At 39.2% G+C, this 26,698-nt stretch overlaps 1 long non-coding RNA gene across 1 annotated transcript in view; it reads left to right on the top strand.

Moving 5' to 3' along the window:
* Positions 1-2,344: 2,344 nt before the first annotated feature.
* LOC147913028 (uncharacterized) overlaps positions 2,345-26,698 on the top strand; it is a 69,743-nt gene continuing 45,389 nt past the window's right edge. Inside the window, exon 1 of the long non-coding RNA XR_015549240.1 lies at positions 2,345-2,823. This is a non-coding gene — a long non-coding RNA (uncharacterized LOC147913028). The remainder of the gene's footprint in view (positions 2,824-26,698) is intronic.

The raw sequence follows: 26,698 nt of genomic DNA, 5'->3' as shown, positions 1-26,698 counted from the left end.
GCCGGAGAAGCGGTGCATCGGTGCGGGCCCGGGATCCGAACCGGGTTGCCAGCAGCGGAGCACATGTACTTAACCACTATGCCACGGGGCCGGCCCCTTTCACAACATTCTAAAGTGTAGTTGTCTTTCATTTTTCATCCTTATCTGGTTTTCTTTCCATTAGTGTTACTTTGATGATGTCTATTACATGTCTATTAGTGTAAAATGTTTCTACTTCTGTTGCTGAAATAGGAAAAAAAAGAATCTATCCAATTTACGCCGAAGAAAGCAATGTAGCTGAATCATGCAACGCACGAGTCAGTTAGTATGTGAACTAAGTTCACGACTTGCCTCTCAGCCACAGAGCACTGTTTGGTTTGTCATGTATGTTCTCCTCCTGGCTCTGTCACCAACTTGCTCAACTGCCACAGGCAGGACATTAGCTGGAGTTTGCCTCATGTTCTTCATCCTTCATCCATAAAAAATTGGACACTCCCGCATTGGTATGTTTTGTGGAATAATTTGTAAAGGTTCTTTGACATCATAAATATTAAATGCTGTTACTGTTGAGTAACTTGATTTATCTGAAGGAATTGCATTGAAAAACCAGGTGGATATAAGTTTTTGATTTTTAAAAAAATGTGTAAACCACCCCACATTTGAGGACCAACTGCTTTGTTTTTTGCAAGGCACTGTAATCTCCTCATTTTCACTTTTAGCATCTAGGTCTATGTGTGTTATTTGCTACTACAAATACTTTCTTCAGATTTATTGAGTGTCGTATTATTCTTGGTGTTCTTGCAATTTACTTATGGTTTTGTATCCTGGGTGCTTTTCTGGGGTCTGAACAGGTCTAGGTAAAGCATCATTAATGAGGTGATATGCCACTGCTATTCTGGGATGACATCTTCACACGATTGCTATGTTTTATATGACAGCACACCTTTGGATAAAAATGAGAAATTATAGCTACTTAGCTAGATACTTGGGAATCTCTAGATAGCTGTATTCTTTTCATCCAAGTACTATAGTGCTGGGCGGCAAAACAGTCCTTACACTTCTGACCTAGTGTCCTTCAGATGTAGATTCAACCATATAGGTTGTATATATAAATAAGCAGAAAGATAGACATGTGGGTATACATGCAAAAAATTGTGGAAAGAAATGGTAGAATCAATTCAAGCATTTATTTGGCAACTGATGGTTAGATTCAGTCACTAGTTGGTTGCTTTAAGATTAGGTATTTGTTTGATAAACTTCAACTCTTTCACGTTAGTATTGATGTAGGCATACCCCGGTGCACGTACTCTCATGCACTGAATTGTAGTGATTATTTTCTGATGTCAATCAATGACGAGAAAGGTCAGATTCCTCTGTTTTTCTCACATCCCTCATCCAATCCATTCGCAAGTCCTGCAGCACTATCTTCAAAATATATTCTGAATCTAACCACTTCTCACCATTTCTATGACTTCCACCTTGGCCCAGGCCATTGTCATCACTTACCTGGTCTATAGCAATAGCCTCCAGACTGGTCTCCATCCTTCCAATCTTGTCTCCCATAGGATCTCTTTCCCCCACAGGTGCCAGAATGATCTTTTAAAAATGCAGCCTGGATCATGTTACTTTTCTGCTCCAAACCCCCAAAAGCTTTCCAAAATATTCAGAATTCAAGCTGAACTGTAAGACCCTACATGATCTAGATCCTGCTTATCACTCTTCCTCTCTCTCTAGCCACACAGGCCTTTTCACTGCTCCTCGCATATGGGAAGCCAGCTTGTGTCTCAGGGCTACGGTGCACACTGCATCCTCTGTGTGGAAGCTTCTTGCCTTTTAGAGTCATACATCTTAGGTCTCTGCTCAATGCTGCCTCCTCAGAGAGACCTCCCTGTGCCATGATTTTAAATTAGGTTGCCTGTCCCTTGTCATTCTCAATACCCTTGACCTGCTTTATTTTTCTTCATGGTAATTTTCACTATCTGAATTTCTATTAGATATACTTCTTCTTATTATTTTTTTTGTGTGTGTGAGGAAGATCAGCCCTGAGCTAACATCGTGCTAATCCTCCTCTTTTTGCTGAGGAAGACTGGCTCTGAGCTAACATCTATTGCCAATCCTCCTCCTTTTTTTTTTTTTTTCTTTTTTCCCCAAAGCCCCAGTAGATAGTTGTACGTCATAGTTGCACATCCTTCTAGTTGCTGTATGTGGGACGCGGCCTCAGCATGGCCGGAGAAGCGGTGCGTCGGTGCGCGCCTGGGATCCGAACCTGGGCCACCAGTAGGGGAGCGCACGCACTTAAGCGCTAAGCCACGGGGCCGGCCCTAGATATACTTCTGTTTATAGTTTGTTGTCTCTCTTAGCTACCAGCATATAATCTTCATGAAAGAAGAAATTTTGTTTGTCTTGTGCATTGATGTAAATGCACCTAAACTGGACTGACACATAGTATGTGCTCAGTAAATACCTTTTCACTGAAAAAATAACTCCGAGTTGACTAGTAAGGGACCTTGGTTCTCTAGATTTATATCTTTCTATCATACAGCTCTGGGTTTGCAAAATTATCATAGAAATGTTTCTTGGAGACACGGTTATCAGCAAATAATGTCTCCTAGACAACCTACCTAAAGAAGTCTAGATAATTTTAGGAGACAGTTGAATTAGATCACCACCAGTTGATCGATTACCTGATTTGTTTTTTCAGCTATGGTGATAATGTCTGCCAGGCGACCCAGACATGGGTCCTGTTGGCGTACAGCACAACTGGGCTTAGATGTGCCACCCTCGTATGCCTTACATCCTCGCGTGGAATGGGACTCACTCTGACATGCTCACTTTGTTCTTAGGGTAAGTTTTCTTTTCCATCTTGGTTTACCTCACAAATCATTGAATATTTTGATGCTGTGGTAATTTCCTATGTTCCTAAAAGTGTTCTCTTCCCACATTACTGCAAAACAAAAAAGAGAGAAGTTGATCTGAAAGGCCTAGCCACCTGAGCAGGAACTTCCCTTCTATGAATACTTGTGGTTAGTCCCATAACAAGAATGTGTTGAATTCTTTCCACGTGTCAAATTACATGGTAAGCACTAAGAAAAAGCAAAAACACAACAGCCCATTCATTTGTCTTTTTGTTTGTTTGTTTTTTATAATTTTGTTTATTTATTTTTCCCCCAAAGCCCCAGTAGATAGTTGTATGTCATAGCTGCACATCCTTCTAGTTGCTGTATGTGGGATGCGGCCTCAGCATGGCCGGAGAAGTGGTGCGTCGGTGCGCGCCCAGGATCTGAACCCGGGCCGCCAGCAGTGGAGCATGCGCACTTAACCGCTAAGCCACGGGGCCAGCCCTAGCCCATTCATTTGTATCACACTGTTTTAGAGCTTTCACAGATATTCTTATTTATCTCATTCCTAGTCCCTGCTCTCAAGAAGTTTCTAATCTATTTGTGGCTAAAAAAAAAAGTAAAATAATTAGAGACTAATGTGACAGTATATAGTTAAAGGATAAATTGCTTGATTGGAATAAATACTGTAGGAATTGAGGGCTGGGCGGGCTTGGACTGGATTGGACATTTCACAGAAAGTTCCAGAGAGAAAGTTAGTGTTGATCCAAAGCTTTGGCTGATTTCTCCATTGGATCATTGCTTACATTAATATAAGACACTTTTCATGCTGCCATAGGTTTTATAATCTAGTAGGGAAGTCATAAAAGTAACATTAAAACAAAGTTGAATTTGGTACATACTATAAGGGTGATATAAGCAAATCACAATGGGACACCAGAGGAAAAAGAGAGAGCTCTGATCAGGCTGTCAAGGAATGCTTCACAGAGAAGGGGACACAGGACCTAATCTTCAAGGATGAGGAAAAGTACTGCAGGCACGATACATTCACTCAACTGGCAATAACTCAGCATCAATTTGGTCAACATTATCAAAGCGTTTTGAATGTGTAGCTACAACCTGAATAATTACCCAGGGGTAAATGCATCGTTTAGGTTTACAAAGAGCAGTATGACTCAAGTAGTCTATATCAGGAAGCCACTCAAAATGGAGGAAATAATTATGCAAAATTTAAGTGACTACTGGTGCTTAGTCAAAAAGCTTTCCTCTACTCCTTAAATCCAATAAAACAATACTATTTGCTCTTATAAGTCCAAAACTTAGTGCCAAAGAAGATCATCAGAATATTATGTTGCTATGTAAATTAATGCAGAATTGATAAAAGGAGATGTATCAGATAATGTGCTCTTTACACGTAGAACTGGTAATGTTCTTTCTCAAAAAGGTGTGATTATTCCCATTTTGCGATGGCAAAGCTGAGGCTAGGAAGGTTAAGTACCCAAACTTTCACAGCTCCTAAGGGGCATCATTACTGAGGTTGGAGTCTGGTCTGTCAGGATCCATTACAGTACAGTGAACCGCCATAAAGTAAACGAGTGAGACAGCAGGCTAGGAAGAAGCAGGGGGCAGCCTGCGGTAATCCACAGAGTGAACAGTTGTGCTCCTGTGTGATAATCTGCTAGATGCACACATAGATGGCATCAACTTCCACCCAAGTTGTATCACCCGCAGGGAATCTTGCTTTCAATTCTAACAGCACTTCCATTGTTCTCAATAACTGCTTTGACTTTTCAGTTTTCTATATTTACACTGATTTTTACATGATATTTACACATTAGCGAAGGAAGCACTTTGAATCGGTCCCAAACAAAACACAAAACAAAGGTCTCTGAGTGAAGAAAGATTTGGGAGCCAGAAGTCTGGGCTGGTGAGTTGCATCTGTTGGGAGCATTAGCAGTCTTTGCCAGGTACACTGGAAGGCAGAGGGTGGGAGAATAGACATCAGGATAAGAGGGCAAGGCAGCTTCCCAATGCTCTTGAGCTATGCCTCCATTTAATTTTGTTTGAATTTTGAGATCAAATCTGCCCATATGTAAATATGTCTTAACAAAAGCACATTTCAAAGCCAAATCTAGGGAATGTTTACATCAGGCACCATTTTACGTGACTCAGGCAGTGTTCTCTTCCATTAATGCTATTAACTGAACGTTGGTTAGTGCTCAAAATGCAAACAAAAATATAACTTTTCATGGTTATTGCCCTTGACATATTTCAAAAGAGAAGTGACACTGGATGTGACAATTCAAAAAAATTTCAATATAGAACACTACCTTTACCACCAATTTTTTCTGTATCTCCAAATAGAGGTGTTGAGTTTTATTTTTCATGTTGCTTATTTGTTGGTTCCTACTCACAGGACTGGGGTGAGTTCAGTAGATTGCCCTGGTGGTTTTGGGGGAGGAGGAGAAACAAGACCTTCTGAGTTTGTTCTGGAGGGAAAATTGGGGAGACAGAATTGGCAGGTGGAAGGATGGGAGGATGCACTGGGAATGGGCTAGGGCAATGGGCTCAGAACTAATGGTACCCCTTTTATGTGGCACCTTGGTGATAGAAGACCAGGTTCTAGCTCTTTTTTTTTCTCCCTGAGGAAGATTCGCCCTGAGCTAACATCCGTTGCCAGTCTTCCTCTTTTTGCTTGAGGAAGATTCACCCTGAGCTAGCATCTGTGCCAATCTTCCTCTATTTTGTATGTGGGTCGCTGCCACAGCATGGCCGCTGATGAGAGGTGTAGGTCTGCAGCCAGGAACTGAACCTGGGCCATTGAAGCAGAGCATGCTGAACTTAACCACTAGGCCACGAGGCTGGCCCCAGATTCTAGTTCTTAATGTTGGCATCCATCTATTCTACCTATGCAGCAGTAGTAATGGTAAGTACTAAGTAAAAGTATTAAGACTTACTATTATTTTTATTGCTTTTCATATCTATATTATATATAGATATAGATACACATCGTAAGATAGTTTTCAAAATCTTAGTATTGTAATATTCTTTCTATCTGGTCTTAGGCCTCTCCTGCCAGTTCTGAAAACCGGTAGAATAAAAACTTTAGGTCCTAAGATATACTTTATTTTTTACTATTTTCTCTCATTTATTATTTTAACTCAAAGTCACAAAAGGACACAGAAAAACCTCATTCAAACACAGTGGGAATATGACACAATGTGCACCACTTGGTAGATACAAGCAACCTTTGCATGTGGATTATATGCCTAGGAAACTTACTGTAAGTGGAAATAAAGTGTATCAAATATTATTTTCTTATAGTAACAGTGCTATAACAGAAGGGTAAAGTTCCTGACCTAGGGCCTTATACCAGCTTTTACCAAATGCAGGACTTAATAAGCTATAAATGATATATTTTATGTTTCATAGCACAAAGCTTTCTAAAGCATACATAAATCAATTAAGTAGTGCTACAAGTAGTCAATAAACACAAAATCCATTTAATATGATGCAATCTTTTTGACCACATTTTCCTGCCAAATGTTATACTGAAGCAAAACAACTCTAAGGAGCAGGTTTATTAGTTTTATGGATTTCAGGATGATTTCCTTGAGGACATTTTGACATGTATATGAAGGAAAGTTTGGGGCAGTGATTTGATGCCGTTTTGGAAAAGAGAAAAACGTTTTCATATAGTTCTCTCATTTTCTTATAGTCAATTCCCTCGTTTTCTTATAATCAATTTTCCTGTCGTAAAACCTAGGGATTAGAACTAATCACTGCCTGCTAGTGTGCTTGAGGTTGGGATTCATTTCCTCAAAAGGGGAGAACAACATATGTTCATGTGAGAAACTGCCTGTTTAAGTGTCAGGAGTTACAAGACGGGTGTAATTGGCAGGGGGCTCTAAGTGTGAATCGCTATGAGTACAAATCACCGTCAGGATGGCTGGCATGACGTCCCCCCTTCCAATTTATCACCGAGTGGAAGAAACATTAGCTGGGAGACTTTAGTTCTTATAATCCCAGTTAATAAATTCAAGGCAAAAATGGGCAGACCTTGAGAAGGCCCGAGAATCCTGGACCAGACCTTAAAATTGTCCCAAATGTCATCACTATAGACTATTATTCTACAGTAAGAAATCATCAGTTACCCTGTAGGAATCCAATAAGCGTCGAGGGAACATGGATCTCTAATAATTATTTCTCAAATCTTGCATCAGAATCCTGAGTTTTATGTTAAGCTAGTCTGTGTGACAGGACACAGCGAACAGTACAATTTGTTCTAATTCATGTAGAGGAAAAAAGGGAAACCATTCATTTAATCTTGTATTACAACAAAATTGATTTGGGGAAAAGTCACAAATTAGTTCTGTCATTTCTGACAACATGATTTTTATCAGAGAACTAAAAGCTTGGCTAAATGATGGCGGGCAGGGGGAAAGATTTGATTTCAAATCTTGGGAAAAAGACCCTTGCATCAAAATTATTCAACTATCATTTGCAGATATCGGTGTTCAGAATAACTCTCCTATAGCTGTGTTTATTTTTTGCAGAATGCGCTCTTTGTCAGTTCCATTTATCTTAAAAGGCCCAGTTATTCTTTTCCTTAGTGTACAGCCAACTCCACTAAAGCTGTGTTTATCTTTGCTTGTTTTCTAATCTAGTGGAACCAGGGAGACAAGATGGTCAGGTATGATTTCCCCCTGCAATGGAAACTGCTGTTTACCTGGCATGTTGGAAAGCAGTAGTCTTGTTTTCTAAAATCACCTGAAACGTACTAGAAAGCAAGAAGGTTCTCCTCTAAAAGCTGATAAACACAATGTCACGAACCACCTTCTCTAGGATAAAGGCACTGGTGTCATTCAGAACTTGTCCTTCAGAAGGTAGAAAAAGTGACATCCTCAGATTCTGCAAGTAGAGAAGAGCCACCACGCTCTTAGTCAATTCTAAGTACCAAAAAAACAAAGGAAGGGAAGCAGGAATTAGTGATTATTTTTCCTTCTTTAGCGAATCCAGGTTTCTTCGGCCTGTTTCTTTTTTGCCTTCATAACAGTGAGTGAACTGCTTTGAAACCAGGAGGCATTTCTTTCAAGAACACCTTTATCTCCCTCAGCTCCTGTTTTCTGATCCCCAAACTCACCTATTGTTTGACTGACAAACAAGGGAACAAACGCGGGAAAATTGCGTAGAAGCTGCAGATTGAAAAATAAAGTGTTGAAAGAAGGAAAACCAGTATGAATGGAGCTTGAAACCCTGGAGTGGACAACCACTGTGGCCGTCAAGAGAAAAGACGTGAACTAAAGCCAGCCTTCAAATGGAACGGGCCTCACTCAAATTCGAAACCTGTTTAAATGTCAACACACCTTGAACAAGGAGATTAGTCCTTTAAGCAAAACAGTGAAACTCATTAAGAGGTACTTATAAGATTTAAACTGAGAATTTCTCTCAGGTGACTTCTTGGGGGGCTGGAGTGGCCCATCCTCATCCTTACAGAAAGAGCTTAGACAATGAGATGTATCAAAAAATATAAAATAATAATACCCACCACTTATTGAACTCTCATCTTATGCCAGTGCTTTCCATATCTCATTTGACTTGCATAGCTCCTTATTAATTATTATCATTGCCTCCACTTCCTGGATGAGCATTTGGCTATCTCCAGGCACTGCATTAGAGACAAAGCTGGGATTTGAACCTAGAACTTTATGCTTTTCCTGCTGCATAAATTGGTTTCCCTCAGAAGAAATAATCTGTGAAACTGCTTTGTAAGCGGTATAGTTCTATAGTCTTATATAGTTTCCTATTTGGCAGTCTGGCTAAAGTTCAAAACAGAATTCAACTCTGTTCTGCAGAGTGGCATGAGTGTGGGTCTAGTTGTCACTCACTGCCTGCGTTAGACTCGCACCATGTTATTTATCCCTGTCGGAACCTCAGTTGTTTTCATTTGGAAAATGGCGGTGGTAATAGCTACTTGAAAACTGTTTTGAGGAACAAACGAGATAATGTATGTAAAATACTACCTGGCACATAGTAGGCAAAGCTGGCACTCAATAAATGTCCCTTTATCCTTTTTCCTCATAACTGTTCAAAAACAATAAATGTGCTCTCTATCTTGGCTAATACCATTCCTCATCTATTCAGTCACCTAAGCTGTAAACTTTGAAAGAATCACTCATTAATCCATTCATGAAATACTTTTTGAGCACTCCCCTTATGCCAGCAGTGTTCTAGGCACTGGGGATCAAGAAGTGAACAAAACAGATGAAGATACTTTAACTCCTGTTTTCCATCGCCCCAATTTCCCATCTGAATAATCACCAAAGTCCTGTCTGTTGTACATCAGTATGTTAGAAAGGGAGGTCCTATCTTGCTAGAAGATCTTAAATCAGTCTCATCCAGTTCTTTCCTACGGCCAACTCCCAAATGAGGAAATGCATTCTCTTTCATCTGTCCTAAACTGTGGTCCTCAAACTTTAGCAGGCATCAGAATCACCTGGAGGGCTTGTTCAAACCCAGATCACTGGGACCCACCCCCAGAGTTCCCAGGTGAGGTAATGCAGCTGGTCTAGAGATTATACTTTGAAAACTGCTGACCTGGACTTGTAGCTAATTTACTTACTGCTCTTTCCACCAGCAACGTCACCATCTTCTAATCCAGGGGTCAATAAACTCAGGCCTTTCATGCCAAATCCAGCCCACAGTTTGTTTTTGTAAATAAAATTTTATTGGAACACAACTATGTCCATTTGTTTACACATTGTCTATGGCTGCTTTTGTGCTACAAGGTAGATATGAGTACTCGTGACAGAGACACATGACTTATGACATAAGACCCACAAAGCCTGAAATGTTTATGATCTGGCCCTTTACAGAAAAAAAAGTGCTGACTTCATCCTTACCATGTTACAAAAATGGTCCTCCCAAAAATAAGGCCCATCCTGTCACCTCCTGATTTGAAAATATCAGATGGCTCTTCATAGCCTACACAGTGGAATCCAAAGTCTTCTATGATATGACAAGCTGTCCAACCCTAGTTTGCCAATCTCTTTGTACCCTAGCCAGTAATTTAGCCACCCTGGACTTCTTAGTTTTCTCTGAACAGGCCAGGATCCTCTCCTATTTCCATATCTTCCCACATTTTGTCCCTCTATCTACAATACCGTTCTCCTTTTTCTTCACAGGATGAGCAACTACATCATATGTGAGTTTAATTTTTGAGAATTCAACTATACACTCTACAAAGAGACAGGGAGAAAGAGGACAAATCTGCCTGCCCATTCTACTTAATAAGCGTATGTTTCTGAATGAACACGAGATGGGAGGCTTGAATCTACCGTTTCCTCGGTCTGCCCAGATCCCCTGAGCTTCTCATATGTTAGCGAGAGTATCTCACCACAGAGGGTGTAATCTCAGTGTTTAGAGATAAGTGTTTTTCGTACAACAGAGCCAGTAAACACAAGCCAACTCTTCATCTGGTGCTCAGAGAAGAAGTAACAATCTGTTCCTAAGCTGGAGGAAAATCTGGCTGTGTTGGGCTTTAACTAGACACTGGATGTCTAGATACTATATATGTAGATACTGTACCTTATGGGTGATTTAAGGGTTCCCTTTAAACATCAGCATTTAGAACCCAAGCCCTAAATGAGACGTGACTCATTCTTTAATCCTTAGCCCAAATGTCATTTCTTCTCATTTCCTTTGACGTGGAGTGGGCCTTCCTCTGTGCTCTCACAAATACCTTCTGTTCCCTTAATAATTTGTATGCATCTGTATTATAACATTGAATTGCAATTATTTATTTATTTTTCAGGCTCTCTCCACCAGGCAATGAGCCATTCAAGGACAAGGCATATTTTAGCTGGCCAGTGTCTGTGTGTGTGTCTTTCCCAGTACCTAGCCTGAGTATAAACTTTTAACAAGTGTTTACTGGGAAATGGATCAAGTCCACCTCCTCTTTAGGGGACTCCTTTTTCTCTGAAATGATCTGTGAACTCCCACTGAACTTTGTTAATGCCCATTGCTTAACGTTTCAATGCATTTTAATTCTTCCAGAATTCATTTTCTTCTTTCAACTAGATTTAAGCTGGTTCAGGGAAGAATCTATATGCTTCCCCCCACTGTGACAACAAAATAATATTTGTTAATGGATTGATTGCTAATCTGAGTGTCATGGGTTAAAAACAGAGAGAAACTAATCAAATTAGTTTTTACTTGGTCAGAGATTTGTTTACGCCTGCTTGTCCAAAGTTATGAAGGCCCTGCTATGGAGTGAATGTCTGTGGCCCCCCCTCCCAAATTCATACATTGAAATCTAATCCCCAATGTGATCGTATCTGGAGGTGTGGTCTTTGGGAGGTGATTAGGTCAGGAGGATGGAGCCCTCATGAATGGGATTAGTGTCCTTATAAAAGAGACCTCAGAGAGGTCCCTTGCCCCTTCCATCATGTGAAGACACAGTGAGAGGATGGCCATCTATGAACCAGGAAGTGGCCCATACCAGACACAAAATCTGCCAATGCCTTGATCTTGGACTTCACAGCCCCCAGAACTTGAGATATAAATTTCTGTTGTTTATAAGCAACCTAGTCTATGGTTTTATGTTATGGTAGTCTGGAAGGACTGAGACAAGCCCTAAGTATGGCTCCATTTTGAATAGGGACCATCTCTCCTTATTTCAACAGAGTTTATATTCACCAGTGAGCCACACCCACCTTGATATTATTTTTTGGAGTTGCCTCACCTGTGTCCTTTGCTTGGAATGCTCTTCCTTGCTGGCTGGCTTCTTTGTCACCAGCTGTGCCCAGTGCTGCTCCCTACCCCTTCATCAAAAGTTTCTCTCTCTTCCGTGATCCAGTTTATTTTTTCTTTATAGCATTTGTTAACAGTGTAAGTTAAAAGTTCCAAATGCATATTTGTTCAATGAATGTCAAGGTGCCACTGGTATCACACTAAGGGTGGAAAGCAGCTGAGCTGATCTAACCCTGTATTCAATTCTTCAATCTGTGGTGAGAAACATTAAGGAGGATGTAATAGAGAATTGATTATCTAAAAGTTAATCAAACCTAAGGCTAGCATGCAAGGTGTCAATTATTCTGGAGCATTCAAAAGGCATTTGGGTCTCATTTACCAGAGATTTTCTGCAGACCTCAATTTCTTAGAATTCTAAGCAATATTTCTTTTAAAAATAATCTTAATTTATCACACAATTTTGAAACTTTTCTACTTGTAATTCTAACAAACTTTAGAAAACGTTTTATTTTCCCTTCTCCTACATTTTTAAAGGTGACATAGAAAGTTCAACCAACAGAATCGTGCTAAAAATTTGTTACTAAAAAAAAGGGAGGTCCCTATCCTAGTGAATGTCACTGTGAGATGGCTGGGAATGTTGGTGGGTGGATGTGTGTTCCTTTGTTAGTTTGGGGCCTGGACACTCAGGGCTGAGTCCATTTAGAGATACCAGGAAATCCAGACTTTTGCCCAAAAGCCAAGGGGGAAACAGAGGGGAGGGGATTGAAAGACTGAAGTGGGTGGTATGGGTTTCTCCCTCTGTCCCCTTTCTCTTTCCCATGTTTTGTTTAGATTTTTGTTGTCTATCCATTAATCCCTTCCACATTTCTTTTCTCTCTTTCACCCATAAACCACCAAGATTTGGAACTAAAATGAGAGTTTAAAAAGTTAGCTATAATTATTTTTTAAAAAACACTTTACATTTTCTAATACAGTTTTTCATTTCTTCCTCTAATATAATATTTTGTTGCTCAGGTTTATTTTCAAGAAAAAGTACTCCAACCTTCTTTGCTTGCTATTTTTAAATGGTCTGAATGAGTCAATTGCCCGAAAATGTGAATTTTTTGACCCAGAAACGTTGCTTCCAAGAATTTGTATTAAGAAAATAGTTAAATAGGTATGTAAGAACATTTGTATAAGGCTATTTATTCTAGAATTGTCCATTACATTGAAAAATTTGTACACAGCCTAAATGTCCAATAATAATGTTGGTTAAATAAATTTAGGTAAGTCCATACAATTAAATGTTATGCAGCCATTAAAATTAATTATGTAGATAAATATTTATTCCCATAAAATATATTTATGCTATGTAGTTAAGTGGTAAAAGTAGTTTGCCAGGTGATATGTCTCATGATCTCTGTTTTACATGAATATACGTACACACAAGTATATAAAAATATGCTAGAAGAAAATATGATAGAAATTCAATAAATTGTGTAGTGGTTATCTCTGGTGATGTGATTGTGGGTGATTTTTCTTTTTTTGTTCACATGTAATTTCTAATTTTTCTATAATTAGAAAAACTGTGACTTCTAAAATAAAAATTTACTATTACCAACAAAATTTAGTGACTTCTAAAATAAAAATAATTTACTATTTTCAACAAAATTTAGTGGTTATTATATGTGATAGTCGACTAATTTGTATAGAAAATGGCATCCATTTTTGTTCTAATTACTTTTATAACCCTATTTCTCCCTCTCTTTCCAACTTTTTTCCTTCCTTGTCCCTTCTCAATTAAAGAGGTTCTCATGTACCTTGGAAACCACCAGTGAGTAAGTTTTCGAGGCCTCTGGAGCCCTAACGTGCCTTAAAGTAAAAAGCAGATAAAATGAAAAATTCACTGCTCGAGGGATCTGTTCTCTGATGGAAATGTTCCTTAGACTACTAGGATTTTCTTTCAATCTTTTTGATTTTAATGGCTTTCAGCTTCAAGATGTCTGCGGGGTAGATTTCCAAGGGATTTAGTTCCATGTCACCTCCTTACCTGGACAGGTAGTGACATGCAGTGCCTGCGAGAGTAGACATTCTTAAGGCAGTATGCGCGTAAGCAGAGTAAACTGGAAATTGAGACCGTTTTCCAAGGCCTCAAAACAATTTCCCCTGACCTATTTGAATTTTCCAGACATTTACAACCTTGCCCTGAATTATCCTGATAATTCTGCATTTGTCATTTTACATATTTCCAAAGCGGTGGCCCGGGATTCCTCCCTCCTGCCCTTTGTCAATGGCAAAGCCAGGGCCCTGGCTTGGATGGTGGCAGCAATAGTCTCCACAGCAGGAGGGAAGCCATCACTCCAGGAGACACATGCCGTCTAATATCTTCTAATATTGAGACCCCGAACATGAGGTTAGAGGAGCCAGTGAAGGATCAGGTCCTGGTAATTGCACGCGCTGTTTTTAGCTCCTGTGTTTGGTCCAGGTGGTCTGGGGGAACGCTCATCCTCTTTGTGCACTGGTTTCCAAATGACAAAACGAACGGTGTGCTATTGCAGGTAAGGGAGCTGCTGAGTTAAAGGCGGAGGAAGCAGAGCTAACAATGATGGAGGAACCCAGAATTCTTGCCTAGATTTTATCTCTGGCTTGGTGTGTGTCGCTGAGCACTGAGGCTATTTCTGTGGCCTCAGCTTTCTCATGCATAGACAGGCAATAATACTCTGTTCTCTCTGCTTTCATTATATGGGCACTGTGAGGGTAAAATAGCAAGTTAATGAGATTTAAAATAGGAAGAAAATGTTTTTGAAGCCTTTAAAGTACTCTGAGATTTTCAGGTCCTGATTAAATAAATGGTATTTTGAGAAAAACCGGTACAGTTCATATCGCTTACGTATTGTTTCCTTGAGTGCTGTATTTGACAATATTTTTTTCTTTTTTGTGCAAATATGGAGGAAAAATGGAGGCAAAGTAAAATAATAACAAGCAAGCCTGAAAATGAAAGTGTTGCCAGTCACATTAAGCCTCGGACCCATATTCTGACTGGAACTAACATTTAAACTCCGTTCTGATAGGTCAAGAACAGTACATTTCATAGGGTGACGAAGATGTCCACTCTGGAAAGAGTGTTTCTCACGTGGAGAAGTAGCGCAATTTTATCTTAGGAAAGCACTGAGAACACACTTCTTGAACACATACGATACTGAGGACATTTCCTGGAAAATCTTTGGCCTTTGCCTGGGACAGTTGCATCACACAGAGATGTTTGTGGTTCAGATTTTTATAAGCAATATAGGATCTGAAGCCAATATAGGAGTTTTGCTTAGTACAACTGGTGCCAGATCTAAAATTTAGGCATTTTCTTATGTGTACTTTAGGAAGAAGTTTTCCAAGATTTGCAGAGTTCCTCTTCTACCTCCCTAATAAGTCAACAAATTTATTTAAAAAAAAATCTGAACAATAAGCTACCTTCTGAAGAGAGCAAATTTATTCAGTTGATTTGGACTTTTAATGAGATTTACTGAGTAAATCTGAGTGCCTTTCCTTTCTCTTGTTCTAAAAATGCGTCTAGAAAGGGGGAAAAAGGCCAACAAGTGTTAATATGTTTCCTACTGAATTTTATGTTGCAAATATTTAGCTTAGAGTGTGGACTTTGAGGAAAAGTGTCCTTTTCTAAATATTATAAAATTGTGTTCATTCTGGAAGGACAAACAAAACTAATGACAATGATTACCAGCTGTGGAATAATGGGAAATGGGGGGGAGACTTCACCTTTTCATAGTTTTTGATGTTTGCACCCATATTAATTACCCACCCCCAAATTAAAATACTAAGAAGAAAATGTCTACCTATGGGGAAAGAAATTGGCTGTGAAGAATGAGGAGCTGGAGATTTTTTTTAATGGAACCAATCTGATGTATTTGCATTTTTGCAATGTGTATGAATAAATAAATGTGCATTCATGATTAAAAAGAACAAACAACTGGAAAAAACAGAAATAACCTCTGTATTCCCTACTCCCCAAGTAAGAAATGATGAGCCTCTTGTCATTTCCTTATACGCTTGGATATCTTTTCCACGTGCCAAAGAGCTACTCCATGGTGTGGGATGAAGGGAAAGGCCAACGTCCGTTCTAAAGTCCAAGCCAAATGGTGATTATGTAGCTTGCTCTATACAGGCTTAATGGGGTTACACATTCCCTGGGAAAAAGCTACAGACAGATTACACCAGTCCACAGATCACCCTGTGCAGAAACTGTAAAACCATTTTAACACTTACTTCAGATATTATTACATGTGACAAAGTATTTGAAAGATCAACCAAATAAACTGTTCCTAGGAAATGTTTCCAATAGAATACTTCTTGAATAATATTGCTTTTCTTAGGTCACTGGGAATTGAATTAAGACACTGAAACATAGAGTCAATATGAAAACTTACATTTTCAGCTGAATACTTTCATAGAAGCCTCTAGGTACTAGAATATTTCTCAATCCTTTTTTGGCATATAGAAAAACTGAAATAGATTGTCTGCTTTACATGGCAAAGAATCTATATGTGGGTATTATAAATGTGACAAGATTCCAAATTTGACAGCATATACCTATATAAACATTTATCCATTCATTCATCCATCAGTCATTTATCTTACTATGTGTGATGCTCTGTATGAGATGGTCTGAAGATATAGAAATGAGTAAGACCTAGTTGGAGGAGGGGAGGCTGATGTGAAAATCAGAGATCACAGGCTGTGTGATAAGGAAGGCATTGTTCTATAAGGTGTACTCCAGAGTCAGACAAGGAAGAAAATAACACCAGATGGAGGCCATGGAGCTTAAAAAGAGCAGTGCATATGAAGCACTTAACCAATCCTGACACATAGTAAAGGATTACTAAGTGTTCACTAGTATAAAGAACGTGGTAGAGTTATAGAGTATTATTGCAGCATCTCAGAAGAATATGTGACTCGGCTTGAAAGTGGGAGAGAGAGGAAATACTAAGAAGATGTACTTTAGGAGCTAGCTGATAGTTTTTAGAACTGCATTAAATTCAAAAACAACAAATTGATGATTTTAAGTCAAAAGAAGGCTGGATTTTCTCATAAGCTTGAGTTAAAGCAGAGAATCTTGGGGCCAGCCTGGTGGCGTAGTGGTTAAGTTCCTGAGCTCCGCTTCCTGGCAGCCCAGGGTTTGCAGGTTCGGATCCTGGGCATGGACTGACGCATCACTTGTGGAGCCATGCTGTGGCGGTATCCCGTATAAAGTAGAGAAAGATGGGCACAGATGTTAGCCCAGGGCCAATCCTCCTCAGCAAAAAAAGATTCTCTGTTTTTTTTTTTTTTTTTTTTTTTTTTGGTGAGGAAGATCGGCCCTGAGCTAACATCCATGCCAATCCTCCTCTTTTTGCTGAGGAAGACCAGCTCTGAGCTAACATCTATAAAAGCAGAGAATCTTCATTATACTAGAAATGAAAGAGACTAAGGTCTCCCATCCTCAGTGCCTGTTGACATTTTAGACTGGATGATGCTTTGTGGTGGGAGTTGCGTTGTGTATTGTAAGATGTTTAGCAGCATCCTTTGTCTCTACCCACTAGATGCGCGAAGCAACCCCCTGGTTGTGACAATCAAAACTGTGTCCAGCCATTGCTAAATTCCCCTGGAAAAGTCACCCCCAACTAAGAACCACTGCCTTAAACCAAGATAGTTTCATTAAGTATTTATAAAGTTTTGTAAGCTATTAAGCTGCAAATGGAAAATTAAGGTTGATAGAGAACTAACAAATATTTCGCTGTTATTTCAGTTGCTGCTAAATGTATTGTGACAAAAACTATCAAATTAACATGTCTAGAGACTGGTTTATTCTCATTTCCACCTGCTAGTCACAACAGGATCTGAGACACAATCCAGGAAAATGGCTCAAATTTGACATGGGCACCACTTAGGGAAGTGAAAGCCCATCCTAGTTTCTAAATATCTTCATTAACTGAAGCCTTCTTTGCAGAAGCTATAAAATAGGGTTTTTTAGTCATTGAGGCCACCATGATTTCCAGACTCAATGTGGCTGACTCTCCCTGGCCAATTGGCACAAGGTCCTGGCGTGGTGACCCCTGTCTTTCATCATCTGCCTCTGCACTTGACGGAAAACTGCAAAAAGTGAAGGTGACCCAGAGGCTGCTGGGAGATTTTCTGTTTACCTGCTGGGATAATTCCATCCTGCCTCTCACAGTACTTCTAACTGTTCACACAAACTTCCACAATAAACTGTGATTAACTGGAACTTACTATATAACAAAAACAAAAAATATTTATTTTTATCATTTTTTTTAAAAGAAAAAAGGACATCAGAAGAGACATGTTTATATTTGGAATTTATTCTTTTTTAAAAAGAAACCTTCAGGGTAAGAGCTGGGCCTGGGATCATGAGTCAAGGAGGACTTTATCACAATTTACTGATGATCAGATTGATTCTGCTGCCACTACATAAAGGATCAAAATGTTTGTTCTCTTTAGATGGTTTAAACCATTTTTACTTCTAAAATGATATTGAGACTTTTCCTTAAAAACATATATGCACATACAAGGATGTATATGTAGGAATAGCCCTCTCTTTTTTTTATAAGCCCAAATTTGAGCATACTTTACACATTTTCCCACAGATTGTATTTCTTTTGCTTAGCAATATATTGTGGAGACAATTCTATATCAGTTCATATGCTGTAATTCAGTCTTTTACACAGTTGCATGGTATTCCATGGCATGAATGTACCATGACTTAACTAGCTTCTTATTGATGAACTTGTAAGTTGTCTCCAGTATTTTGTTACTAAAAATACTGTAATGAATATCCCTATTCATATAGTCCTTGTGACTCTCAGCATAAATTCCTAGAAAAAGAGTTGCTGGGTCAAAGGATGTTTGCATTTAAACTTTTTTTTAACATTAACAAATTACTTCCCAGAGAGGCTGTACCAATTTATTTTCTCACATTGTATGAGAGTGATTGCTTCTCCATATCTCTGCTAGCATAATATATTATAAAACTTTCATTTTTTTTTTCCCCCAAAGCCCCAGTAGATAGTTGTATGTCATAGCTGCACATCCTTCTGGTTGCTGTATGTGGGACGCGGCCTCAGCATGGCCAGAGAAGCGGTGCGGCAGTGCGTGCCCAGGATCCGAACCCAGGCTGCCAGCAGCAGAGCGCGAGCACTCAACCACTAAGCCACGGGGCCGGCCCCTATTATAAAACTTTCTGATGGGTTAAAAACAACTCATTGCTTTTAAAATTCGCATTTCTTCAATTACAAGTGAAGATGAGTGTATTTGCCTGTGTTTAAACACACACGTATGTCTTTCTCTGTGAACAGCTTTTCCATGTCTTGACAAATCTGTTTCTTCATCCTCCTCCCTCATTTCTTCCTTCTTCAGTTATCCCTCTGTCTGTCTTTGTCTTTCTCTCTCCTTTCTTAGGACTCTTGGAAATTAGCCTTTTTTTTCCTATCATATTTGCTCCAAATATTTTTTTCTGAGTTTGATTTTGCTTTTCAACTTTATGTTTAACTTTTCACACAGAAATGTTAATTTATGTAGTCAAATGCATTCATTTTTTTCTCTGTGGCTTTTATCTTATGCTTAGAAAGCCCTCTCTTACTTTGAGATTATAAAAGAAAAAATGCTTCAGTGTTTTTTTCTAGTACTGTTATGGTTTTACTTTTCATCTTTAGATCTTTGAGCTATCTGGATTTTATTTTTGAATAAGGAGTGAGGTCAGAATCCAAGCTTTATTTTTTTATTTACTTTTTTTTTTGAGGAAGATTGGCCCTGCGCTAACATATGTTGCCAATCTTCCTCTTTTTCTTTTTTTCTCCCCAAAGCCCCAGTACATAGTTGTATATCATAGTTGTAGAGTTGTCGCTCTTTTATATGGGACGCTGCCTCAGCATGGCCTGATGAGTGGTGAGCAGGTCCACGCCCAGGACGCAAACTGGCAAACCCTGGGCTGCAGAAGAGGAACACACCAACTTAACTGCTACGCCACTGGGCTGGCCCCAAAGCTTTATTTTTTTTATATGGTTAGCCAACTATCCCAACACCATTTATTTTCCCTCCAAATGAAACTATCAACTTTACCTTATACTGAATATTCATATTTAGGACTATCTCAGAAGTTTTATTTCTTTTCCATTTATCTCTATTTCTTCACATTCCAGTAACAAACTGTTCATAATATATTTTGATGTATGTTTATTTATTAATATTTTATTTTTATGTATTTATCAATATCTCCTTCTATTTATGATTTTTGTTACTAATCCTGCAGGTATAATAATAAAGTTACAGAGTGTTAGGATACAATCTTTTTTTTTTTTTTTTTGCTGAGGAAGATTCATCCTGAGCTAAGATCTGTGCCAATCTTGCTCTATTTTGTAAGTGGGTTGCTGTGACAGCATGGCTGACGAGTGGTGTAGGTCCATGCCTGGGAACGGAACCCACGAAACTGGGCCACCGAAGCAGAGCCCAAGATCTTAACCAGTAGGCCACAGGGTCGACCCCAACAATACAATCATTTTTGTAGTGGGGAAATTTTGACATTCATACTATTTTAAGAATCCCCAAACTTAAGCCATCGAATGCTCAGCTGGTTATTATTATCTTTCAAACTCTGAACATTACCTTAACTTTTCACACCCAGATTATCTTCATTTATAATCTCATGTCTCACCTCAAGAGCTTGAAACAAAAGTCAGTTTACTGACTACAATAGGAATGAGGAGAGCTGTGACAAGAGGGTCCAGGTAGTGACTGTAAGGAGAGGGAAGCCAAGTGGGGTGCGTCATCCAGGAAGCTACAGCTGGGAAACATTGGTAGCAAGTGGCCATCAAAGAGGCCCAATAAGCCAAGCTCATCAATTATGGGGAGCACAGGAACAAAACTGTCACGTAAAGGATTGCTTGATTGTATCAGAAGATAAAATCCAAACCTGACAAACTGGATCCTGTACCCAATTCAAACTCAACAGAGCAAGGAGTACTGGGCCCTCAGGCAAGTCCTAGACTTGAGTTCATTAAAGAAATCCAAGCCTTGACAAAAGTAAAGGCTGGTTACTTTTCAGGAAGTCGGCTCCAAAACCACAAATGTATGTCATGAATCTTCCTCCCAGTCTTCCCCAAAGAGACCTACCCAGAAATGCTTCCCTCTGGTCCCATGAGTTTAGAGAGACCTTTGTAGATCAGGGCACTCTGTGGTTCCTGTAGGAAATCTCTGTGGATGATCCTGGAGGTTTTGGAGCAAGTCTATGCCCCCTGCAACCGTTCTCTTGTCCACTGAGAGCGCTCCTGACTTGCTACCAGGCTCACAAGTTGCTCGTGGCGAGAGGGTGATCTGCCAGGGTCCATATTTGAGTGTGTTAACATCAAATGGGTTCTAGATCTACCACTTACTAGCTGTGTTACCATGGACAGGTACTTAATTTCTCTAAGTTCCAGTTTCCTTTTTCATAAATGGGTTTTACAAAATCCATAGGTTTACCTCCTAGGGTTGTCATGAGGATTAAATGAGCAAGGACATATCATGTACTTTAAACATGAACTGGCACATATTAAGTCCTCAATAAATGTTACGGGTTGTTATTGCTATTATCATTATTCCTGCCATCATTTTGTTTAAAGAGCAAGATTCCATAGAGTGCAAGCAGAAAATAACTTTATTTATTTCCCCTACTGCCCATTCAAACCCACTCTGTAGGGCTAGGCTTTCCCTGTCCCTTGGGTGAAATCTAAAGTAGGACACCTCCAGTCACTCTTGGGTACTATAAAGTTCTCTGTCATGTGTAGTCACTGAATAGTCACATTTCAGTAATTGAAATGTCCAGTTACATGTGAAAATCTGAACTTGAATTTCATTTCCCCTTTCCCTGATGTCAGCCCTGATTCATTGTATGAGTCTGTAAAAGGAAAAGGGGTCAGCTCTGGTTGGTTTCCTCTCTCTTTCCAACCTATGCTTGCCCACCTCTGTACCCCGCACTTCCCATTCCCGACCCCAACTGCACAGCCAGAGTAGCTGACCCCTCTGCGACTTTCCTTGACTGACACTGGTGTTGGAGTTCTCTGGAGATGACAGGTGTTCAACCCTGACTCTTTCCCTCATGGATGTTTCTGTTGGTCCCTTGGAGACTCCCATTTGGAAACATACTAGCAGCAACTCTGACATGAGCATGCGCAAGGTCTCTCATGGGACTGGTCACTTACAAGTCCTGCTGACCTCCCACTCCCCAGTTTCTGCTTAAAGTCCTGTATTCCTGGTGTCAGGTCCCTTTTAAAATGACTCCCAGGTTGCCCCTCCCATGTGGCCATCCTGTCCGTAAAAATCACATACCTCTGCCCTGCCATCCCTGGCAGGTCAACCTGCTCCCAGTGAAGGCAGCTCTCACTGCTCTACCCACAGGTTGAAAGTCCCAGTCCTTTAGATTTTTCAGAATTGGACGCTATGCATCAGATACCAGACTCTTGTGACCCCAAACTCCAGGAGGCACAGAGCAAGCTCTCCTGAATGCCCTTCTCCCTGGGTTTGCAGTCGGGGAAATATTCCTGTCCTCTTCCCATTCGCAATGCCCTTTTCCAAAGATGCCCTCCCTCCTTGCTTCTTTAGCCTAAGGGTCAAAACTGGTTGTTAACCACCTCCTTTGCAAGTCCTGCAGAAGTCACTGAGCATCTCACTTTGGAATGTGGGAATTCTTGCAAACATTGTTTTGTCCTCAGCTGAAACTCAGGCAGAAAGAGTCCCTTTTAAGCATCTTGTTATATTATTAGTGTCATCATCATAGGGTTGTTATGGAACTTAAAAGAAAAATACATGTAGGCACTTAGCATGGTGTAAGCACTCAGGCACATGGTGAGTGCTCAATGAACATTGGGTGTTTATTTAACAAACTTTTGTGTGGCATTAACTAGGTAATATAGATTCGGTCAACGAGTTAATTGTAGCAGAGATAGGAGATCAACTATCTTCATGGTAGAGCGCAAGAGTAAAGAACAAGGGACACCTGCCATCAGATGATTAGATGTATTCCTTTGTCCTGAGCAACTTCCCACTCGGTGTTACTGCACCCTCTCTTCTTGATGTCCTGTGTCTTTGTGATCAATGGATGTAACTAACATAACTTGAGCATGCTTCTATGTCTTACAATCAAAAGAACTAATGCAATTATATCATCCTCAAATAAGGATAATCTTTTTTTTTTTTTAATTTTTTGTTTATTGCAGTAACATTGGTTTATAACATTGTAAAAATTTCAGGTGTACATCATTGTACTTCTATTTCTGCATGGATTACATCATGTTCACCACCAAAATACTAATTACAACCCATCACCACACATATGTACCAAATTATCCCTTTCACCCTCCTCCCTCCCCCCTTCCCCTCTGGTAACCACCAATCCAATCTCTGTCCCTATGTGCTTGTTTATTGTTGTTATTATCTACTACTTAATGAAGGAAATCATACGGTATTTGACCTTCTCCCTCTGACTTATTTCACTTTGCATTATACCCTCAATGTCCATCCATGTTGTCACAAATGCCTGGATTTCATCGTTTCTTATGGCTGAGTAGTATTCCATTGTGTATATATACCACAGCTTCTTTATCCATTCATCCCTTGATGGGCACTTAGGTTGCTTCCAAGTCTTGGCTATTGTGAATAACGCTGCAATGAACACAGGGGTGCATGTACCTTTGCAAATTGGTGTTTTCAAGTTCTTTGGATAAATACCCAACAGTGGAATAGCTGGATCATATGGTAGTTCTATCCTTGCTTTTTTGAGGAATCTCCATACTGTTTTCCATAGTGGCTGCACCAGTTTGCACTCCCACTAGCAGTGTATTCTCTCCACATCCTCTCCAACACATGTTGTTTCCTGTCTTGTTAATTATAGCCATTCTGACGGGCGTGAGGTGATATCTCATTGTAGTTTTGATTTGCATTTCCCTGATAGTTAGTGATTTTGAACATCTTTTCATGTGTCTGTTGGCCATCTGTATATCTTCTTTGGAGAAATGTCTGTTCAGGTCCTTTGCCCATTTTTTAATTGGGTTGGTAGTTTTGTTGTTGTTGAGATGCATGAGTTCTTTATATATTTTGGAGATTAAGCCCTTATCAGAAGTATGGTTTGCAAATATCTTCTCCCAATTGTTAGGTTGTCTTTTTGTTTTGTTGATGGTTTCCTTTGCTGTGCAGAAGCTTTTTAGTTTGATGTAGTCCCATTTGTTTATTTTTTCTATTGTTTCTCTTGCCCGGTCAGATGTGGTGTTTGAAAAGATGTTGCTAAGACCGATGTCGAAGAGCGTACTGCCTATGTTTTCTTCTAGAAGTCTCATAGTTTCAGGTCTTACATTCAAATCTTTAATCCATTTGGAGTTAATTTTTGTGTATGGTGTAAGGTAAGGGTCTACTTTCATTTTTTTGCATGTGGCTATCCAGTTTTCCCAACACCATTTGTTGAGGAGACTTTCTTTTCCCCATTGTATGTTCTTGGCTCTTTTGTCAAAGATTAGCTGTCCATAGATGTGTGGGTTTATTTCTGGGCTTTCGATTCTATTCCATTGATCTGTGTGTCTGTTTTTGTGCCAGTACCATGCTGTTTTGGTTACTATAGCTTTGTAGTATATTTTGAAATCAGGGAGTGTGATACCTCCAGCTTTGTTCTTTTTTCTCAGGAGTCCTTTAGCTATTCGGGGTCTTTTGTTGTTCCATATAAATTTTAGGATTCTTTGTTCTATTTCTGTGAAAAATGTTGTTGGAACTTTGATAGGGATTGCATTGAATCTATAGATGGCTTTAGGAAGTATGGACATCTTAACTATGTTAATTCTTCCAATCCAAGAGCACGGAATATCTTTCCATTTCTTTGTGTCTTCTTCAATTTCTTTCAGAAATGTTTTATAGTTTTCGGTGTACAGATCTTTCACCTCTTTGGTTAAGTTTATTCCTAGGTATTTTATTCTTTTTGTTGCAATTGTAAGTGGGATGGTATTCTTAATTTCTCTTTCTGCTACTTCGTTGTTAGTGTACAGAAATGCAACTGATTTTTGTATGTTGATTTTGTATCCTGCAACTTTACCATATTCGTTTATTACTTCTAAAAGTTTTCTGGTGGATTCTTTAGGGTTTTCTATATATAAAATCATGTCATCTGCAAATAGTGACAGTTTCACTTCTTCCTTTCCAATTTGGATCCCTTTTATTTCTTTCTCTTGCCTGATTGCTCTGGCTAGGACTTCCAATACTATGTTAAATAGGAGTGGTGACAGTGGGCATCCTTGTCTGGTTCCTGTTCTTAGAGGGATAGCTTTCAGTTTTTCACCATTGAGGATGATATTAGCTGTGGGTTTCTCATATATGGTCTTTATTATGTTGAGGTACTTTCCTTCTATACCCATTTTATTCAGAGTTTTTATCATAAATGGATGCTGTATCTTGTCAAATGCTTTCTCTGCATCTATTGAGATGATCATGTGATTTTTGTTCTTCATTTTATTAATGTGGTGTATTACGTTGATTGATTTGCGAATGTTAAACCATCCCTGCATCCCTGGAATAAATCCCACTTGATCATGGTGTTTTAACGTATTGTTGTATGCGATTTGCTAGTATTTTGTTGAGGATTTTCGCATCGATGTTCATCAGTGATATTGGCCTGTAATTTTCTTTTTTTGTGTTGTCCTTGTCTGGTTTTGGTATCAGGGTAATGTCAGCTTCGTAGAATGAGTTAGGAGCTTCCCCCTCCTCAATTTTTGGAAGAGTTTGAGAAGGATAGGTATTAAGTCTTCTTTGAATGTTTGGTAGAATTCACCAGGGAAGCCGTCTGGTCCTGGACTTTTATTTTTGGGGAGGTTTTTGATTACTGTTTCGATCTCCTTACTGGTGATTGGTCTATTCAAATTCTCTACTTCTTCTTGATCCAGTTTTGGAAGGTTGTATGATTCTAAGAATTTATCCATTTCTTCCAGATTGTCGAATTGGTTGGCATATAGTTTTTCATAGTATTCTCTTATAATCTTTTGTATTTCTGAGGTGTCTGTTGTAACCTCTCCTCTTTCATTTCTGATTTTACTTATTTGTGCCTTCTCTCTTTTTTTCTTGGTGAGTCTAGCTAAAGGTTTGTCAATTTTGTTGATCTTTTCAAAGAACCAGCTCTTGGTTTTATTAATTTTTCTATTTTTTTGGTCTCTATTTCATTAATTTCTGCTCTGATTTTTATTATTTCCCTTCTTCTACTGATTTTGGGCTTTGTTTGTTCTTCTTTTTCCAGTTCCTTTAGGTGCATTGTTAGATTGTTTATTTGAGATTTTTCTTTTTGTTGAGATAGGCCTGTATCGCTATAAACTTCCCTCTTAGAACCGCTTTTGCTGTATCCCATAAATTCTGGCATGTCGTATTTTCATTTTCATTTGTCTCCAGGTATTTTTTGATTTCTTCTTTGATTTCTTCGTTAACCCAGTCGTTGTTCAGTAGCGTTTTGTTTAATCTCCATGTATTTGTGGCTTTTCTGATTTTCTTCCTATAGTTGATTTCTAGTTTCATACCGTTGTGGTCAGAAAAGATGCTTGGTATTATTTCAATCTTCTTAAATTTATGGAGACTTGTTTTGTGGCCTAATATGTGATCAATCCTAGAGAATGTTCCATGTGCATTTGAAAAGAACGTGTATTCTTCGGTTTTTGGATGGAATGCTCTGTATATATCTACTAGGTCCATCTGTTGTAGTGTGTCGTTTAAGGCCAGTGTTTCCTTGTTGATCTTCTGTTTGGATGATCTATCCGTTGGTGTAAGTGGAGTGTTAAAGTCCCCTACTATTATTGTGTTACTGTCTATTTCTGTTTTTATGTCTGTTAATAATTGCTTTATATATTTAGGTGCACCTACATTGGGTGCGTAGATATTTACAAGTGTTATATCCTCTTGTTGGATTGTTCCCTTGATCATTATGTAATGCCCTTCTTTGTCTCTTTTTACAGTTTTTGTTTTAAAGTCTATTTTGTCTGATACGAATACTGCTACCCCAGCTTTCTTTTCATTGCCATTTGCGTGGAGTATCTTTTTCCATCCCTTCACTTTCAGTTTGTGAGTGTCTTTAGGTCTGAAGTGTGTCTCTTGTATGC

The sequence above is a fragment of the Ceratotherium simum genome, chromosome 31 (genome assembly GCF_057802395.1).
Source record: "Ceratotherium simum simum isolate JZ-2026a chromosome 31, ASM5780239v1, whole genome shotgun sequence".
NCBI lineage: Eukaryota > Metazoa > Chordata > Mammalia > Perissodactyla > Rhinocerotidae > Ceratotherium > Ceratotherium simum.
Note: the sequence above shows the minus strand (reverse complement) of the source record. Positions and strands in the feature narration are given on the sequence as shown.